Source organism: Acipenser ruthenus, chromosome 32 (genome assembly GCF_902713425.1).
Source record: "Acipenser ruthenus chromosome 32, fAciRut3.2 maternal haplotype, whole genome shotgun sequence".
In the NCBI taxonomy this organism is placed as follows: domain Eukaryota; kingdom Metazoa; phylum Chordata; class Actinopteri; order Acipenseriformes; family Acipenseridae; genus Acipenser; species Acipenser ruthenus.
In genome coordinates, this window is record NC_081220.1 from 927180 (window position 1) to 947500 (window position 20321).

At 38.5% G+C, this 20321-nt stretch overlaps 9 non-coding genes across 9 annotated transcripts; 8 read left to right on the plus strand and 1 right to left on the minus strand.

Annotated features, from left to right (window-relative positions):
• Positions 1-3724: 3724 nt before the first annotated feature.
• trnaf-gaa (transfer RNA phenylalanine (anticodon GAA)) lies at positions 3725-3797 on the plus strand. Its single transcript has one exon. It is a non-coding gene; the product is annotated as a tRNA-Phe (tRNA).
• A 2143-nt stretch (positions 3798-5940) lies between these two features.
• On the plus strand, positions 5941-6153 carry LOC117965303 (small nucleolar RNA U3). The gene has a single exon (XR_004661426.2). It is a non-coding gene; the product is annotated as a small nucleolar RNA U3 (small nucleolar RNA).
• A 6275-nt stretch (positions 6154-12428) lies between these two features.
• trnaw-cca (transfer RNA tryptophan (anticodon CCA)) lies at positions 12429-12500 on the plus strand. The gene has a single exon. It is a non-coding gene; the product is annotated as a tRNA-Trp (tRNA).
• Positions 12501-13150: 650 nt separating this feature from the next.
• On the plus strand, positions 13151-13223 carry trnaf-gaa (transfer RNA phenylalanine (anticodon GAA)). The gene has a single exon. It is a non-coding gene; the product is annotated as a tRNA-Phe (tRNA).
• Positions 13224-13358: 135 nt separating this feature from the next.
• trnan-guu (transfer RNA asparagine (anticodon GUU)) lies at positions 13359-13432 on the minus strand. The gene has a single exon. It is a non-coding gene; the product is annotated as a tRNA-Asn (tRNA).
• Positions 13433-15502: 2070 nt separating this feature from the next.
• On the plus strand, positions 15503-15574 carry trnae-uuc (transfer RNA glutamic acid (anticodon UUC)). Its single transcript has one exon. It is a non-coding gene; the product is annotated as a tRNA-Glu (tRNA).
• A 460-nt stretch (positions 15575-16034) lies between these two features.
• On the plus strand, positions 16035-16106 carry trnaw-cca (transfer RNA tryptophan (anticodon CCA)). The gene has a single exon. It is a non-coding gene; the product is annotated as a tRNA-Trp (tRNA).
• Positions 16107-17366: 1260 nt separating this feature from the next.
• Positions 17367-17439, plus strand: trnaf-gaa (transfer RNA phenylalanine (anticodon GAA)). Its single transcript has one exon. It is a non-coding gene; the product is annotated as a tRNA-Phe (tRNA).
• A 234-nt stretch (positions 17440-17673) lies between these two features.
• Positions 17674-17786, plus strand: trnal-caa (transfer RNA leucine (anticodon CAA)). Its single transcript has 2 exons — positions 17674-17711; positions 17739-17786. It is a non-coding gene; the product is annotated as a tRNA-Leu (tRNA).
• Positions 17787-20321: the final 2535 nt, after the last annotated feature.

The following is a 20321-nucleotide window of genomic DNA, read 5'->3' on the forward strand; positions in this document are numbered from 1 at the left end:
ATGCTTCTAAAACTAACGCAAGAGCCTTTCATACCCTGCATCCTACAAAAACAAAGCCTGGTTGCTGCCATACAGCGCAGGAGTGCTCTGTACTTAATTCAGGTTATTACATTACGAGTCAACAGGCTTTGTACATCAAAAGCTTTCCATTCAAGAAAATTGATCACTCACCAATCACATTGATGCGAAAATACTTTCCAACAAAAGACTTCTCCAACATCATCATCATAACACTCCCTTGACATTCTGTCCTCACCAAGCCTGCAGAAGACAACGATACATGAAAACACAAAACCGGCAAATAAACAGGAAGCTGAAAGGACAGCTCTGCTGAAGCGACCGTTATCGTACCTAGAGGGGGGTTCTGCGTCCAAACTTCAGTGACTAACACTGCCAACAGCAATGTTATTCTGCATTGGAAAAAAAGAGACGCAAATGAGAAACACACAATAAAATGAACGTTTCTAAAGAAGAGAAAAGATCAACAATTACCCAAATCTAAGACAACACGGCATCATTAAATCCAAGGCAGCCCCGACCGTGAACTTCTTTCACCGTTATAAAGAAACAATAATAAAAACAAACCCGTCAGTAGCTGAATTTGGGGTTCCTTAGAGAGCAATGGGGTTATAAAGAGGTTCAGGTGCTAATGGGAGCTAATTAGCTGCAATTGATGCACGCACCTCTTTCATATTAGTCCTCTAATTTGCAATCAGTACGTTAATTAAAACTAATAATAATAATAATAATAATAATAATAATAATAATAATAATAATAATAATAATAATAATAATAATAATAATAATAATACTTTTTAAATTATATTACAACCCATTTAGAAGAATGTACTTTGAATTGAAGTTTGGCAGAAGTACGTGCGGATCAAACTGGACTGTCACCTACAAGGACTGTCTGATTAAAGGCTCAGCTATGGAGGCGTGTAGTAAACAAACCCCAATGAATAATAAAAAGCAGGCCGCGCAAATGAAGAAACACATTTATATCATGCAGGAATCCAGGCAGATGTGTTGCATGCGCCAGTTTGAGGGGACGAGAATGACAGCTCGAGTTCTGATGTGAACATCCACAAGTCAATTACACATTTTTACAATTTCACCAGACTGATAGGTAGGCTAAGCAGAGATTAAAGTAGACAGTTTATTTGAGGCCACTTGATTTAAGAAACAGTGCAAAGCATCTCTTTAGCATGTCAGATTTGCCATGACAGGGGCAGTCCCGGGGAATAGAATGACCAAGTGGCAAATGGAAAGCACAGCGCTTAACCTGAAATACAACGCGCAGTATTGATTTAGAACAGACTAAACACAAATCAGATGGCGTGCTGGAAATTTGAATTGTAATCAATTTATTTAAGATTTCAAGTTCCCATTTCAATTATTGAGCTTAATTACATTCATTATTTTATGTATAATTAATTCAATTAGTGTGTTCATCATTTTCAATTTGGCATATTATCTTCGAGGGTTGAGCTTTGTTTATTTGACAGCTGTTATTTCAATTCAAATGTTGAACTTTGTCGTTGATGTTTGACGCTCTGGCTTTTGCAGTTCACATTTTTGTTACATTCCACCTCTCATAGGTTTGAACACAAACGGGTTTATTTGTGAAATTGTCAGATTGTTTATTGTGTATCCAGCGCTCATCTGAACTAACTGGTTCAGTGGTGTGTTCCCGTGAATAGACAGCACATGTCTGAGGGGGGGTGTTCTGTTCAGCTGTGCATTTCTGTGCGCCCCCCAGCCCGGCCAGCTCTCCCTCCCACCCGATCTGCAATCTTGGGAAGATCTTGGTAGTTTTGACCAATCATAGCCCGTGTCACTACCAAGAATTGACCAGGAGCGAGCCAATCAGATTTCGCAGAGCTACCAAGAATGAAGTGACGGAATTATCCAATCAGATCTCGTAGAACTCCCAAGAATCCTGCGCGTTCTCAACGGCGGGAGATTATTGAATCGTGAAGACTTTTGGTTTATTTCAAAATACAATCATCTGAAGGGAAGAATTTTATTACACTATTATTTTAATTGTCACTAGTACTGTACGTATAGTCACCAAAAATTAAAAAAATGCCAATAATAATATATGTTCGTATTACAAATGTCAGCTGTAGAAATGCGCGGATAGTAAACTCTATGTTTTGTAATATTATCAATAAAAATACACGATTGACATTTTTACAATAGGTGTCAGTTCTGAGTGTTAAAAAATGTAATATTTACGACAGCTAGAAACTTGTTTGAGGGACTGTTTTATCCAAAGCGCAATTATATTTAATATATTTGTCCGTTGTAATGGTGCTGTAATACTTGTATCCGGGACAACAGAAATCGTACCATGGTAAAATAAATAGTACCATATAGTACCGTGGTGTAGTGTTGCATTATACTGTAGATACCAGGATACTTCTTAGAAATAAAAAGTACAATCGTATTATCATGGTGGTACTGCATTATAGTACCAGAATAGTGCATTGTACATTGATAGGATAGGATACACTGTGTTTTTCTATCATTTATTTTTAATTATGTATCCATGAACGTTATAGTACTGTATTTAACTTCAGGTTTTTAAGTTTAATTTAGTTTTCATTGAAAAATGATCTTGTTTTGAAAGCAATTCTTAAAAAATGTGAACATGGGTACTCCATGCTTTTTTTTTTTAAATAATCTCTCTTTTTTCAACAGTAAGTCCCTTTTGTCATTGTATAGTAGTGTTTATTTGTTTTCACCCAGTGAACCCCTTTTTTGATTTCTTGTTGTTTTGTGTAGAAACCTTTTATTTGGCCATTGTGACTATTTTGTGTTTAGGCTATTTGTTTAATTGAGGTCTTTAGTTTAACTGCAACCTTGCTATTCTGTCACAAATGCTCTTTTTTCAGGTTCAGATGGAACCCTTGTTTAGAAGAAAGGCTGATGGCAGACTCAACCTGACTTATACAAAGTGATCCATAAGCTGGTATCGCCCCAGAAGGTTCAACCATGTAAGTTCAAATTTGAATCAATGCTTATAAAAATAATGATCTTCACATTATAACTACTTTATAGGTCTCCCTTTCAGTGCTAATTTCAGTATCTATTACAATGCATTTTTATAACTGATGGTGTGATTTGAACTTGGGTGCTATATAATGAATGTTCTAGTATACACATATCAAATACTGGCATTATTATATTTGGAGGAAAACAGTCAGTTGATATAAATGACATGTGGTCCAGTTACCATACCAGGTACCTATTGCTGTTGTTTTTCAGCTCTGATGACTGGTGCTGAACTGAGCAACCAAGAACTCCAGAAAAATCGTACCTTCTTACACTGGACCATGCAAATACACAGGTACAGTGAACTTGATAAAGGATTGTCAGTATTACCATGAAATATATAGGAATAAAGCTTCTAAATTATTAGTGCAATTTTCTATGAAATTCCACACAGGAGTTGGTAGCAGTGTTTGATTTTTATAATCTTTCATAAATAATTATAAGGTAGCTGCATTTCTTAATTACAAATACACAATTAATTAATATTACATTTCGCAATCAAGGGATGATGTAATGCTCAAGGATACTTGTCTTTCATAAGAGTTGAAATAAATTATAGCGCTTTGAGATTATATATGTTACTATCGGAGTGTTTAGGAATGTACTTAATTATATAACAACATTTCTAAAAAATAATGTTATCTCGAGAAAGGAGGCTTGTCAAGCCGAAATAGCTCAGCTGGAAGAGCGTTAGACTGAAGATTTAAAGGTCCCTGGTTCGATCCCGGGTTTCGGCAAACAGCAAGAATTTTTTGTTTTGTAGTATTTTGAACTAAAAAACAGAGCACATTTTCTTCTTCAGTGTAATTGGAGGAAATAATATTGTAGCAGAGTGCCATTTTCTCATGTGATTAAGAAATGCCAAAAGCACCGTCCCTGGGTGAACTTGAACCACCAACCTTTCGGTTAACAGCCGAACGCGCTAACCGATTGCGCCACAGAGACCAACCTGCTCAGCCGAACCTGAGACCACATCTAAAAAGCAACACTGGGCAGGAAAGTCTGTAATCACAATTACATGTATGCAAACCAATGCAAGCAAACCAAGCCATTTATATTTATTCCCAAATAAGACAACTTCTTTCATTGCTACAAAAAATATAAAAAATCTCTGTTTGTGCTTCTCGGAAGGCATACGATGGAGGGTGCACTGCAGTTTGTCAGCCTGGGGAATATTACAAATTAGGAGATTTTGCTTTAAAATACACATGTAGGGCAGGCAACTCTGATAAAAGAATTGTCACACTTTGTAATTATCTCCATAATGCGTTGGGACTAAATACGCAGATACATTAAAACTATTTGGAGAATGCGGACATCGATCCCGCTACTTCTCGCATGCTAAGCGAGCGCTCTACCATTTGAGCTAATTCCCCTTGAATTATGCCAGCGATTCTCATAGGCTACATCGCATTCGCAGTTAAACATAGTACTTCCATGGTCAGGTCATTGAATAGACAGAGCAGCCTTTTCTGAGGGTAGAGATTAAAGCTTGAAGGATGTCTATTGATATAGGGAGCCAGGAGGGAGCAGCAGGGAGGGGGGGGCTCTTGAGGATCTCTCTGAGTGTCAGCAAACTGATGGGATAGATAGGAGTGTTGGAGAAGGGACGGAGATGAGGCGGCAGAAATACTGAATTCTAGAGATGTAGGCTTTAACGGTAGTGGGGGCTAAGTGAAGAGAATCCCTTGCATGGGCGATGGAGGCTACAATCCGCTGTTCATTAAATCGGAATGGGATGCATTTTGTTTTGAGTGCAGAAAGTTGTAAATGTTTTCCATCCAGTGGTAAATGAAGATTTGGTCGCTGGGGCTCAGGGTGTGGCCATGTAGTGATGAGCAGATTGCAGAAGACTGGAGAGTGTTGTGTTTAGTTGAACAGCAGACGTTGGTGTTGCAATTATTAACCTGGTCGAACAAAATAAGTCTTCAGTGTAATTTTAAACAAAGAGCGCTTTCCACGATTTAAGATGCTTTACAGACTGAATATTGGAATTGGCAGCCGAAACTGGGGGATAAAACTGCTTGTGATCAGTGAGCAGGTTGCATACTTTGCATATACCGTATTTGGGAGAAAAGAAAACGGATCATCTGAACTGCAGCAGCTGTAGCAGAGTGGCATAGCAGAGTGGCGCAGCGGAAGCGTGCTGGGCCCATAACCCAGAGGTCGAGGGATCGAAACCATTCTCTGCTAGCTTGTTTTTCTTCTGTTGGCAAAGTATATTTTCTAAAATTTTACATTTCAATTTAGTGTGTGTATTTCGTAAATGTTAATGTGTAGAAACAGCAGGTACGCAGCTTATCTGCCTCTACCCATAGAGGACGCATACATTTAAAAAAAAATAAAATCTGAACACAAGGTGTGTTTTTGTAATCTGATACGTTACATCTAGACTTAACTGTTACGGTTAACACAATTAGAGTAAGTTATCATAACAATAGAGTTAAAAGAACATTCAAATAAGATGACAGTTAAAAATGCGCCAAAAATGACAAAGTAGCCTCAGATTAGGACAACGGCACTTAAAGGGTATGAAACACATTTGCAGCAAAACCCTTGAAATGACCAGAGCCTTCCTCCTCCTGAATACTATGCAGGTGGGCGGGGACTGAAACCTCCCCCGGCTAGGGAGATTGGGGATTGGTTGTTTCTTTAAATTATTCATAGAGAGGTGCACCCTGGGTATTACTTATCTTCTCTTTTTTACATTATACTTTAATTGAGTGGTTATTTCATTATGTGAATTTTGTGTTTGAAACGCATTGGCAATTATTAACATTACTATGAACAAGTGTTATACTAGAAAGGACCCTAAATCAGACACCATCACTGCAGTGATATATGCCGGGAGTAGGGAAGTTGTTTTCCCCTGTATTTGTTAAGACTATACTTTCAGGGATCATTGCTATAGTTTGTTTCTAGTGAAATGCGTTTCTAAAGTGTCTGGTCTCGCTAACCATGATGAGGAGTTACAGTGTTTTCTTCTGAGCGTGAAGCGGCTCTTGAGTGCTGCTTCACTGTAGCTGTTCTTGATCATTGATGACCGTTCTGCCCTCTTTTGAGGGTGGAGGAAGAAAACACAGTCTGAGTGGTTTGTGACATTTTATAAATGGTAAATAAAATATAAAAAGGAGTTTTAAATTTGTTAGCATTGTTGTATATGATATGTATTATAAAAGAAAGTTTCATAAAGATAGAATATATTATCTAGTTTAAGTGTGTAGTGTTTGAAAGTGGGTTATTAATATTAAATAACAGTGGATTCTTGTGTTTTAAGCGACGCCTAGTGGAAGAGAAGTTCATTACATGCATTTGCAGTCCGAAACTGGAGCAGAATAATCTATGTTACACTCACATTTTGGTGCATGTGTCGGTTTAGCTGGAAACAGTGTTTTCTCATTAGAAATGACTGTTAGTATAACAAGGAAACTGCAAGCAAGGACTAAAAACACCAGAATGAGTATGAGCTGGCTGAGGTTGAAGATGAAGGGCGTCCTTTGTTGAGGGTAAAGTGGATAAATGTCATTGTAGAATGTCATCTTTCAATGAGCTGAAAACAAACACGGAACAGTGCAAACAGTTATTCAGTACTTCTCGCTGACCAGAACACTAACGCTGTCTGCAAACGTCATTGTCTTTGTTAAAAATAGACAGGAAAATCAAATAATGGTTTTTAGCTGGTTGTTTTTTATTCACAAGAATGTTTTCATATAGACTAGTCATTAAAATGTGCGTCCTTGAACAGCTTCTAATGTGTTCAAACTGTATACTACTTTATCTTTATCATGTTTTAAAAAATATTATATTTAATATTATTCTAGGCAAAATATGATAAACCATCGCGTTGTTGAAATCCCGTGGATTACATTATATATATACAGCTCTGGAAAAAATTAAGAGACCACTGCAAAATGATCAGTTTCTCTGGTTTTACTATTTATAGGTATGTGTTTGGGTAAAATGAACATTTGTGTTTTATTCTATAAACTACTGACAACATTTCTCCTAAATTCCAAATAAAAATATTGTCATTTAGAGCATTTATTTGCAGAAAATGACAACTGGTCATATATATATATATATATATATATATATATATATATATATCATAACACAACTAAAAACTTACCTACCTTTTATCCAGTGATCTCGGTATATTGAGCAATTGGAATTTATTAAGATCTCTCCGGGGAGCAGTGATGTGCATGAAAAGAGGGTGAGTTTTGATCCTTTCTCTTTTTATAGCCCCCTCCAAGATATCATAAAGGATGATGTCATATTTACTTAGCTTGTCAGGAAATATCTGGGGAATTTTGGTTGCAAGATTTATGTAAATACTTTGTGCCCACCCCAGTGTCTCTGTACCTGCTTCTTCAGGAAATCCACGATTCACTCTGAAGCAAGAACTCTGCTCAAAGTGTTCTTTGTCTTCTTCTCGGTAGGAGCTGAAGGCTCGTCTCCATATAAATCCTATTGGTATGCATTGTGCTGTACTGTCTGGTGCTGTTTTATCCAGTTGTCTTAAAGCAATACTGTATCACTGAATATATTAAGTGTATGCCATTTTGTTTTTACGATTTACTAAAAAAAATAGAAACACTCAAGAATTTTGACTCCATTAACCGACCAGCCGGAGCAACGCACTTAAAGGTATTTTATTTAATTTATAAATGCTGTTTGCTAATAATTGGCATTAAATGCAAAAGTAATGAAAGGTATGTTTTCATATAGGAATCACAATCTGATACTGGCATGCTATTTTGGGGCTGCAGGGCGACTGGGGGAGGCTGGAGAGTGTGGAGTTTAGTGGAACACCAGCTGATTGAAAGGAGGAACTTGCCGCGGGTTGAGGTCTGCTTCTGGGACCGGGCTGTGAAACTTGCGGACCATCACACAACCTCCACCATGTTTAACACTGGGTATGGTTCACTTTTTTATACTGCAAGGTGTAGTATTCTGTAGTAAAAACTTGAGGATCTCTCTGAGTGTCAGCAAACTGATTGGATTGATAGGAGTGTTGGAGAAGGGACGGAGATGAGGCGGCAGAAATACTGAATTCCAGAGATGTAGGCTTTAACGGTAGTGGGGGCTAAGTGAAGAGAATCCCTTGCATGGGCGATGGAGGCTACAATCCGCTGTTCATTAAATCGGAATGGGATGTATTTTGATTTGAGTGCAGAAAGTTGTAAATGTTTTCCATCCAGTGGTAAATGAAGATTTGGTCGCTGGAGCAGCTGGACCTGAACAAATATATGAAATCGACTGCTGAGTTGTTTCTAAAAAAGAAGGCAGAGAGATGAGATGCCGACCATCCTGTTAGTTAATACGGGATTGATCGGCGGTCTGTTTGGAATGGAAAAGATGAACTTTTAATCAGAGGTTTGGGTTTCACAACTCCAGTCAGTCATTCTCCTAATAGTGGAACTCCTTAATTCATAAATCAAACACATTACCAGTCTCGTACCGTGTATTAAAGCTTGTAGTATCTGAGAGGATGAGCGGACATATGACTAAATTGCGATAGAAAGTTTGGAGTGTGTGAGATTCGCAGCGATTGCAAATCAGCTTAAATTATGTAGAGCTTGTGGTGTTATGCTGCCATCTAGAGGTTGCGATTGGAATTGAAACTATTGGCTTCAGTGAAGCAGGGTAGCATATATTTTGTTAATGCGATTAAAATCCTCGTCTATGTATAAAACATTTGCTTTATAACAGTTAGTGATAATATAAGTAAGTAAGTAAGTAAGTAAGTAATTAAGTATGGAAGAGGAGCCTGCAATATTTAGATGTCACAATTCGGCGAGTTGAAGATCTCATGTTGTAAAAGCGCAGCAGCAGGAGCCAGAAGATTGCAGTAGTGAGGCACAGACTCGCATTGCCTGTTAAAGCTGCCTGGTCGCCATGGCAACTTACCACTCCCAGTAGTGAGGCGCCGGTGTGAAAGAGTTGCAGAGAAACGGCCTGCAGTGAAAGGAACGAACAAAAAACAAACACAGACAAGGAAGCGGAAATAGTGCTGGGTTAAAGAAAAAAGAGAGAGATAGACAGGAGGGACAGCCAATAACATACGTGGAGCAGAGCTGGCCCTGCCCGAATAATTGACGAGGCGAGCGCTGCATTGTGTGATTGGCTGGAAATACTACAAGAGGCTGAACTGGGATCAGCTTCCACCCGGAAGAGATCGCGGACACTACCGGGCAGGACGCCACGGAGAGAAGGAAAGACAGGCTAAAGAAAAGGATAAAGGATAAAAAAAAGCAGCGCAAAGAGCGAGAGAGCCCTCTACGTCATCCCCCGAATTACACCTAAACGCTAACATTTATTTAAACGAGGAACTACAATTAATCAGAGTTCAGAGATTTAGACAAAGAAGCTACATTCCACTCCTGTGTGCAATTCCATTCTAAAACATAAATAATGTGTTTAATATAAATGGTGTGGATATCAAACTGCTTGCCCACCCTGGTATGTTTTGACATTGACTAACATGTGGAATCACATGATTGGTAGAGGTCCAGTTATTTAGCTTTTCTGTTTGAATAGTCGCTACACACCCTTAAAAAGTAGACGTAAGAGGAAGAAGAATTTCACCTTAGTTTGACGACTTATACCTCATTGTGTATAAGAGGTATGTACATTTTTTTCACATTTGAGGTAAGAAAGTTTCAGTCTTTTGATACGGATACAGATGGTAATTCTAAGTGATTTAGTTTTGCCGCTGCAACATGGTAAAAACAGCTAAACTCTTTGAGCTGTATGGAGACTCTCGGTAGTTTCAAACAAGTTTTTCTAACTTGTGCGAGGAACTACCGTTCCTCTCAATTGCAACAAAATTACTTATTGGTCATTGTCAAATAGCAGTTGCTATTGTAAAATGAGTGCATCGTTTGTAGCTACAACGATATTGAAATAAATAATATTACCTTTTTGGGTTGCCTTCAATCCGTTTCTTTTTTACCCTTGTCATAACATCTTTCATGGAGCAACAGTTGGTATGTGCGTAAACCCAATCGGGCCTTGATACGAGAACCCTAGTGTGTGCTGAAATAAATAATGCGGTTTTCTACATTAACAAATGCAGCTTGTCAGAATGCCGAGTGGTCTAAGGCGCCAGATTCAAGGACTCTGTCTTTCCAAAGAATTTTGTGTTCTGGTCTCTGAATGGAGACCTGGGTTCAAATCCCACTTTTGACAGTTCAATTTTACGTATTTTTAAATAGAATACATTTCTTTATTTTACTAGAAAAGATTGTTTTAAGGAAATCAACAGCTGATAGCAAACTGTTGTCAGCACTAAATACCAGTTTAATTTCCATTTTAAATCCGAATAAAATAGTGTTCCTAACACAAATTGCATTTTTGTTGTAAACAGACTACTTGTTAACCTCACTGAAAATATTTTGTCCAAACATGTTATTTAACTTGATTGTTTTAATATTCCAAATAACATAATACTTGAAAAACATCGTCTACCACTGGATCGTGGTCTCAGGCTGGGATGCGAACCATTGAGAACAGTATAAACAATCTATTACTAGACGCAGCTTACAGGAGAAATGCCCTCGTTTAACATGCTAGGATGATCGACTTCGGCATTCTCCAACTGCTGTTTACATTTTCTAACACGTTATGAGGAAGAAAAATATTTTGTGTCCAAACATGTGTTATTTAATTTGATTGTTTTAATATTCCACATAACATACTACTTTGAAAAACATAATATATATTTTAATACAGTCCTATTTGAGTATTTAAAATATGGTTATATTCAAATGCCAGCAACGGTGTGTTAATTTAACGAAGCGCCTAACGCCGCTCGGAACGTTCGCATTTTTAAATCCTAACGGTCTCTGCTCAGCTGAGTGGAATGTTCACGAGCCGGTTGCCTAGCAGCGTCTCCCCCTCCTTCTCTGCCCCGCCCTCTCGCCCTCTCTCGTTGCTCCAGCTAGGAGTTCAAATTTAGCTTAGTTTTATTAGCGCAACTCTTTACTAACTTTTACAAATTAGCTTATTAGGGGCTTCGTGTTTTTAAGATGGTTCAGGTGCAGTCCGGGCAGACTGACTGGAGCATCATTACAGTATACCGCACTGCGCTCGGCTTTGTGTGGCGGCTGATACACAAAATAATGAACGACTGTTCATTATTTTGTGGCATACAAACATTTTCAAGATCGCAGTGGTGGTAATGTCACGGGTGTCGAATGTGTTGATTATTATTTTATTCAGTATTATCACTTATGATTTTTGAATTTTAATTGGATTGGTTTTCCTTTTTTTGCATAGTTTGTTTATTTGAATTATTGTTTAATTTTTGAGCGTTAGATGCATTTTAATGTGTATTTGTTCACTTAACCATACGTCATCCACTCTCTGGTCCAGACCTCCTCTTAGGGCTCCTGTCCAGACGCCTGTTTGGACAGCCCTCTCCATAGGGTGCTGCGCTTCAGCTGAAGGCCTCAGGAGAGATCCTGATATCCTGACATAAACCACGAACGCAAAGGTTCTTGTCAGTACCTCTTTTCAAATGTCTTCAATCACCAAGTTCCGCAGTCCTCCCAGAGTGAGTCCACGAAAAAAAATAACAAAACGAAACTGACACTGTCCGCGCAAAAAAAAAAAAACCCAACCACTCGCTGTCTAATCTCGTCCTCTTTATTTTCGTTTACTTCCCTCGGCTTCTCTCTCTTTCCTATTCCGGTATCTCCTCGTTCCATGCTCCCAGTCTCTTAGTTCCTCACCCTTTTAATACCTCAAAGCCCTTTTAATTCCAGGTGTGTACAGGTACCTGCAATTGTTTGGGGCGGGACCTGAGGTCCTTGTGCACCGTGCTTGTGATAAACAAAACAAAAAAATACTTTAATTACGAACTCCGTTTCACCCGTGCACCAAACAAAATAGACAAATAACAATCAACACAGCAAAAAACAGAGTGCAAACATTAGATGAGAAAAGCCCCTTTGTGCCAGTGCGCATTCAGAGGAGAAGCGCTGAGAGAATCCGTCTTCTGTGTCACTCAGTACTGCCAGCTTTTCCCTATTGGTGATATATTGGTCAGCATAGCTGCTTTCCAAGTAATTGACCAGAGACGATTCCCAGCCAGTACAACTGTGTTTATGCCCACGTTTCAAATAATGAAATTTATAAAAGCAAATCGCATTGTTTTATGTTTTCTTTACTTTTAAAGCTGAGAATCAAACACACTTCCGACAACTTAATAGCCCTGCTGGCTACGAACACGTATTGAGTCGGCTGTTTCCCATGACCCTGGTGATACCAAGTGTTTTCCTAGTATCAGCGTCGGCATTGCCATGTGTTTGGCATGCTTGCTGTACACTCTGGCATTGCATAATAAGCTGGCATTACACCAGGACTTTGTGGCGCAACGGTAGCGCGTCTGACTCCAGATCAGAAGGTTGCGTGTTCAAATCACGTCGAGGTCAAAGCCGTCTTTGTTTCTATTCCACACTATTTCATTTTTTTTAACGTATTTGAATGTTTCTGGACATTTATTTATACAATTTAGCCTACACAACATATTGATTGTATAGCGATCAAACAGAGATTTATTGTATTGTGATTCATTTTTATGTTTCATTTGATACAGCACAATAAATTAAAGTGAATCCGAAATTACTGTTGACCAGTCTTCATTGACACAGTTGGGTAATAAAGTCATATTAACACTTCCTTGCATGAGATAGAGAACATAGCTATAGAAATACTAGTTTTGAAGAAATTTAAAGTACAGCAAGTAATGATTGGTACCTTTAAGCTTAACAGACCTTTAAGAATGAACAACGACTTTCAATGTACACGTTTTAGAGCTCAGCGTTTGTTGAGGCAGTTCAAGCGCTGCACTTTCAGGCAGCCAGTTCCAGTGTTTGCCTTTTGGACTTACTCTGGAAGGAATTCAAAAAAAAAAAAAAAAAACATTTGTTGAGAACCGCATTTGGGAGAAAACAACAGTTTCGAAACGCATTTGTAAAGGCATCGGATTCTATTATGGTGTTGCCGAGCTGTTGAACGTTTCTCATTACAGGTTTACTGGATTGCCAAAAAGAATGCTACCTCGAAACACTTGCCTTGTCAAGCCGAAATAGCTCAGTTGGGAGAGCGTTAGACTGAAGATCTAAAGGTCCCTGGTTCGATCCCGGGTTTCGGCAAACAACAAGACGATATTTGTTTTGTATTATTTTGAACTACAAAAAAAGAGCACATTTATCCTTCAGCGTAATTGGATGAAATAACAGCGTATCAGAGTGCCATTTTCTAATGTGATTAAGAAATGCAAAAAGCATCGTCCCTGGGTGGGCTTGAACCACCAACCTTTCGGTTAACAGCCGAACGCGCTAACCGATTGCGCCACAGAGACCAACCTATTAAGCCGCCAAAGCATACGGGAGTGATTAGCAAGGCGAGATGCTGCAGAACGTGATCGAGGGAGCAGAACACAGCAGAACCTGAGATCACATCTAAGATGAAAGCAAGATGGGGCAGGAAAGTCTATGTAATCAATTATGGCAGCACAGCATGTGTCTTTTTTGTTAGATAACACCCTGGGAGACAACAGAGCAGTGTGTGTAAATAGCTACAATGGAAACCATATACTTACGACTTAATTTTGATACAGAACTGTGGTCATGTGTAATCTGTTTTCATTATGATAATAAAGCTACAGTTCAGTGGATTATATTTGGAATCTTTGGTTCTGTCATTCACTATTTTCTCAAATAAGATGACAAATTAATAGCTCAGTTGGTTACAGTGAAAGCAACGAGCACCAGTCAGCCCGGCTAGCTCAGTCGGTAGAGGATGAGACTCTTAATCTCAGGGTCGTGGGTTCGAGCCCCACGTTGGGCGTCCTTTTTAAATACAAATTGAAGATGTTTCTCCGAGACAACGCAGCAATGTCTGATTCTGTTCACAATGTATACAGTATTGCAACAAAATTACTTATTGAATAGAGGCGTGGGTTCAAATCCCACTTCTAACAGTTCAATTTTACTTATTTTTAAAAAGAATAAATTTATTTATTTTACTATTAAAGATTGTTTTAAGAAAATCAACAGCTGATACCAAACTCTTGTCAGCACTCAATACCATTTTAATTTCCATTTTAAATCCGACTAAAATAGTGTTCCTAACGCAAATTGCATTTTTGTTGTAAACAGACTACTTGTTAACGTCACTGAAAAATATTTTGTGTCCAAACATGTTATTTAACTTGATTGTTTTAATATTCCAAATAACATATTACTTTGAAAAACATAATATATTTTTTTTAATACAGTCCTATTTGAGTATTTAAAATATGGTTATATTCAAATGCCAGCAACGGTGTGTTAATTTAACGAAGCGCCTAACGCCGCTCGGAACGTTCGCATTTTTAAATCCTAACGGTCTCTGCTCAGCTGAGTGGAATGTTCACGAGCCGGTTGCCTAGCAGCGTCTCCCCCTCCTTCTCTGCCCCGCCCTCTCGCCCTCTCTCGTTGCTCCAGCTAGGAGTTCAAATTTAGCTTCGTTATATTAGCGCAACTCTTTACTAACTTTTACAAATTAGCTTATTAGAGGCTTCGTGTTTTTAAGATGGTTCAGGTGCAGTCTGGGCAGACTGACTGGAGCATCATTACAGTATACCGCACTGCGCTCGGCTTTGTGTGGCGGCTGATACACACAATAATGAACGACTATTAAATAAATCACATCTATTGCTTTTTAATGCTAAATATGTATCTGGTATTCTAAGTATTATCTACAATTAATAATTCAGCTCTATTCATATTCAGAATGTAATACAGTATTAAAACTATCAAACTGACTGGAAACATGGAACACATTAATTGCGATCGATTCGATACCAATAGGATTACATAAGAGCTGTTGTGTATAGACAATGTCATAAACGCCGAAATGAACACGGACGGTCTTTATTAAGGGCTGACTCGTTTAGATGTTCGAGACACCTACCAGCCCTACTGCTGCCTTCCACCATGCACGCTACAATATGTATATAGGTGTAACAGATTTTATTCTTCAAATTGTAAATATTTATTACAATTCAAATACTTGTTACTATTGCAATAGATTTTTTCTTTAAAAAAGTTTTTGGCTTAACTTTGAAATATGCAATGAATAAAAGTAAGTTGTTTAATTTGTGTCTTTTTGTATTGTAAAAATAAGAAAGCATTTTACGTGTTTAGATCTTAAACACCTGTAGATTTGTAAACGTGTTCAGGTGTTTAAAAAGTGTTAGAGCGAATAAACATGTTCACGTGTTTATTACTTAAACACCTTAACGCGTTTATATTCTAAACATGTTTATAAAGTAAACGCCTTGACGCGTTTAAAAAGTGTTACAGATAAGTGTTTATGAATGTTCCAAACTTACACATGGTTTTAAAGTGTAGCTACTGTTGCATGTAAATGAGATTGATAATCACCTTCCCATATGGTCTAGCGGTTAGGATTCCTGGTTTTCACCCAGGCGGCCCGGGTTCGACTCCCGGTATGGGAACGTCTTTGTTTTTGTCATTTTGTTACAGAACTGTGGTCATGTGTAATGTGTTTTCATTATGACAATAAAGCTACAGTTATAAAATAAAAAAGTATTTAAAAAAAACTACAGTTACTTGAGGTATATATATATATATATATATATATATATATATATATATATATATATATATATATAATTTACAGAATGGTACAAATGTATTTGACTCTATTCACATTCCCATCGCAGTTTGTTTTTAGATTATATTAGTCCCTGGTCAAGACAAAGTCTCTCAGGGGTTGGCCTATCATTAGATTGCCGATGTAAGGTCTCTGGTCCCATCGTATAAGCAAGATAGTTTATTCACAAATAAATACATACACTTTTATTTATGTTTCTGTTGGTAAATTAACACATTATCGCATGCGTTCACGTCACGCTGTGCACTCTAACATTGCATCACAAGCAAACAGTACGCCAGGACTTCGTGGCGCAACGGTAGCGCGTCTGACTCCAGATCAGAAGGTTGCGTGTTCAAATCACGTCGAGGTCAAAACCGTCTTTATATCTATTCCACTCTATATCATTTTTAGCGTGTTTGAATTTGAAATCCGGACATTTATTTATACAATTTAGCCCACACAACATATTGATTATATAGCGACAAACAAATTACTTCCTGGGGGGCAGTTCAGTTTCAATCAAGTTCCAGTCTCTCTGCCATTATCTTGCGCTGCTGTGTTTGGTCAGGTAAAAAGGGCGTGACCAGAGCGGTATGGGCAATCCCGTTAGGTAGCTTGCATGTCAATCTCTCCTTCTTTTCTATTTATATACCCAGCACTGCTTCCGCCCTTCGTCTGTGTTTGTTTCTATTCTTTTCATCATTCAGCTTTTGTATTTTTCTGCAGGAGCTCCAACGTTAGTCTTTTCTGCTCCATCCAGTCTCCAGCGCAGCTACAGCGCCGTTCAAAGCGCAGCGTCATTCTCAGCTTGCTCTGCGTTTTCATCAGAAAGACTGTTCCGACGTCACCGCTGCACTGCAACTCTTTCACACCGGCGCCTCACAGACCATGGTTACCACGGCAACGCCTCATCTCGTGAACAGTGGGAACAATAGTATTGTGGTTTACTACATAATATCCCACCCATCGTTGGTGTTCAAACAAAGCAGAGTGTTACATTGGGAAAGGGCCGTACCTGTCAGTAAGTATTTTAAATTCATTTGGGAAGGTTTAAGATTGTGAAGAAGTTTAAATATGCTGCGTATTTGCGCATTGGGAACTTTGCATAATGACGTTTTTATTAATGCCACTTTCTTACGGACAGTAGTCAGGGTGATGATACAAGACCAGAGCCAATAAACCTGCTATTTGCTTGTCCTTTCACTACCATATTCTATCGTGCTTGCTCAGAATACGCGTGAATCCTGAATACATCTTGTTAATATTTAAACAAAGCCAGCAGTCACTTTATTGATCACCCTGTGGATTGGAATACAGATGATTGTGTTAAAGATGTTAATAGACTTTCAATGTACACGTTTTAGAGCTCAGCGTTTGTTGAGGCAGTTCAAGCGCTGCACTTTCAGGCAGCCAGTTCCAGTGTTTGCCTTTTGGACTTACTCTGGAAGGAATACAAAAAGAAAAAAAAACATTTGTTGAGAACCGCATTTGGGAGAAAACTTAACAGTTTTGAAACACATTTGTAAAGACATCGGATTCTATTATGGTGTAGCCGAGCTGTTGAACGTTTCTCATTACAGGTTTACTGGATTGCCAAAAAGAATGCTATCTCGAAACATCAGTCTTGTCAAGCCGAAATAGCTCAGTTGGGAGAGCGTTAGACTGAAGATCTAAAGGTCCCTGGTTCGATCCCGGGTTTCGGCAAACAACAAGACGATATTTGTTTTGTATTATTTTGAAATAAAAAAAACAGAGCACATTTATTCTTCAGCGTAACTGGATGAAATAACAGCGTATCAGAGTGCCATTTTCTAATGTGATTAAGAAATGCAAAAACCATCGTCTCTGGGTGGGCTTGAACCACCAACCTTTGTGCCGATTGCGCCACAGAGACCAACCTATTAAGCCGCCAAAGCATACGGCAGTGAAACGTAGCTTGTCAGGATGGCCGAGTGGTCTAAGGCGCCAGACTCAAGGACTTTGTCTTTCCAAAGAATTTTGTGTTCTGGTCTCTGAATGGAGGCGTGGGTTCAAATCCCACTTCTCTGGCAGTTCAATTTTACGTATTTTTAAAAATAATACATTTCTTTATTTTACTATAAAAGATTGTTTTAAGGAAATCAACAGCTGATACCAAACTCTTGTCAGCACTCAATACCATTTTAATTTCCATTTTAAATCGGACTAAAATAGCGTTCCTAACACAGATTGTATTTTTGTTGTAAACAGACTACTTGTTAAAGTCACTGAAAAATATTTTGTGTCCAAACATGTGTTATTTAACTTGATAGGTACTACAAAAAACATAACGGTGACGGTACAATGGCAGAGTAAAGTTCAGCAGCACCGAGCACCTCAGGGATTTCTGTAAAATCCTTTTTACACAAAAAGAGCAGAGCAGGTACAAAATATATTCAAAGAAAGTCATGTTTAGGGAATAATATGGTATATGTTTTGTTCTAATAGTCACTATTTTTTTCAGTTTATGTTAAACCATATGTCCACTTAAGTGGACGTCATGCACTATTAAGATTCATAATGCACATTAGGCCTATGTTGTTCTATAGGCCTATGCTAAATACTTTTTGTCCTATAAGAGCTATATATTGCAGTGTGGTCCATAAATAGGATCATTTGAATCATTTTATCTTCTCTCAACTGTTTTTTAATTGAGAATGAATTTTCTGAATAATTATTATTCTCAGCAGCTGTGTGGTAGTAGTCAAAGTTTTATTAGTAGTATTGTTATTTTCTTAGCCAGACATCAAGAGCATCGAGCTCCAGGGTAGTAGAGGAGATTCCATCACAATCAAGTGATAGTGATGATGGGGAATGGCAGCCAGACACGCAGGGAGAGGAAGCAGGGAGCCCACGTAGCAGCAGTGAAATCTATAAAAACATAAACTTTTTATGTTTTTATAGGCCCTGAAGACTAATAAAAACCATTTGAAAAAAATCTTGTTTAAGGTTACCATAATTCATGCATGAGAGGGCTAGGGTTGTCTATTGTATCAAGGGCCAATTGATGATATTACAAAACATCGAGTTTACTATCCGCGCATTTCTACAGCTCTCTCTCTCTCTTTTTCTCTTGTGGTCACAGAGTGTAGTGCAGTCTGTGCTGCTGGGCTGTGGAATTACTCTCTCCCTCTTGTGGTCACAGAGTGTAGTGCAGTCTGTGTTGCTGGACTGTGGAATTGCAACAGAAATCCCTTCCCATGCTGGTGGAATGACATGCTGTAACCTCTATGCTGACACACACTGATGTGAGTCTGCAGGAATAACTGGGGTGTGGGACAGACAGCTTACAGCAACTCTCAGAGAGGAGAGCAAGGGGAGAATCATTGTGTTTAAAATGCTGGCCTGCTAAAGGGACATTTTAACATTCTTTAATATTCACTGGCAGGGGTGGAAGTTGCAGATGTTGAGATATCAGAGTCAGTGTTTCCCAGCATGCATCACAGTGAGCAGCTCCTTCCTCCAGACACAGACCACACTGTAGTGTTTAGATGACTGGGTGTGAGGAGCCTTGTGTTAACAATGGGAGAACTGGGCTGACTGGGGAGGTAACTGCTGCCTATTTCAATTGTCTTCTTACTGTGTTATAACATTAGGGACAGCAGTGGTGCTCTGGCTCCCTCTTGTGGTCAGTGTGAATGATGGCAGTGTGTGAGCTTGGCAGGGCACTGATGTCTGTTTCCAGGCTATACAAACACAGAGAGGGATTCAATCAAACACTAAGTTCACAGTTTAATAGAAGAGTGGATTAGTTCTATTTGTATATGTGTTCTAAGCGCTGCACTTCTGTTTCAATAAGTGTCACAGACAGTTCTATGAGATCTGAGCTGTGAACACAGGTGGGACTTGATAGGGTTGGGTGACTCACAGTACAGTTAGATTATTAGTGTCTTTTCTATGCAAATTGTCTTCCTTGGCACAGCAGCGACTTCTAGCCAAGCAGTGCTCTTAAGTTTAAACTCATTTTCAGCTGATGCAGTTTCTTTGACTTTCGGATGAAAAACTGAAAAAAACGTTTATCTTGCATCAACATGTTTTCTCTTGCAAGCAAAACAAAAAAAAATAGCTTATAGTTTTCTTTGTGTTGAGTTTGTACAAACACAGCTATTTCTCTCTCTTCTCCCTTCTCTCAAACAATTCATCTTAGCCACAGCTGCGATTATGTAGCTTTGTTACACAGTATAAATAATTATTAATTGTAAAATATTAAAATCAGACCTGCAGTTTAACAGATCCATCATAAACTTTGTGAAATCAAATACATTCAAGAAGCAAACATTTTGATTTTCCACATTGCTAATGTTGAGTGAAAAGTTTCCATTTTTTTTCCTGTGGACTCCCTGGACTGTCTCTGATGACCCCAGATTAAGAACCACTGCTCTGGATTAAAGAGCATCATTTTATTACTCTCTCTCTCCCTCTTGTGGTCACAGAGTGTAGTGCAGTTTGTGTTGTTTGGTGTTTTGAAGAAACATTGATGAGAGTCCCTGCAATAGGGGTCCTGTATGGGTGGTTCCATGGTGTAATGCTAACACTCTGACTCCAGCGAGCTGAGTTCAAATCTCGAT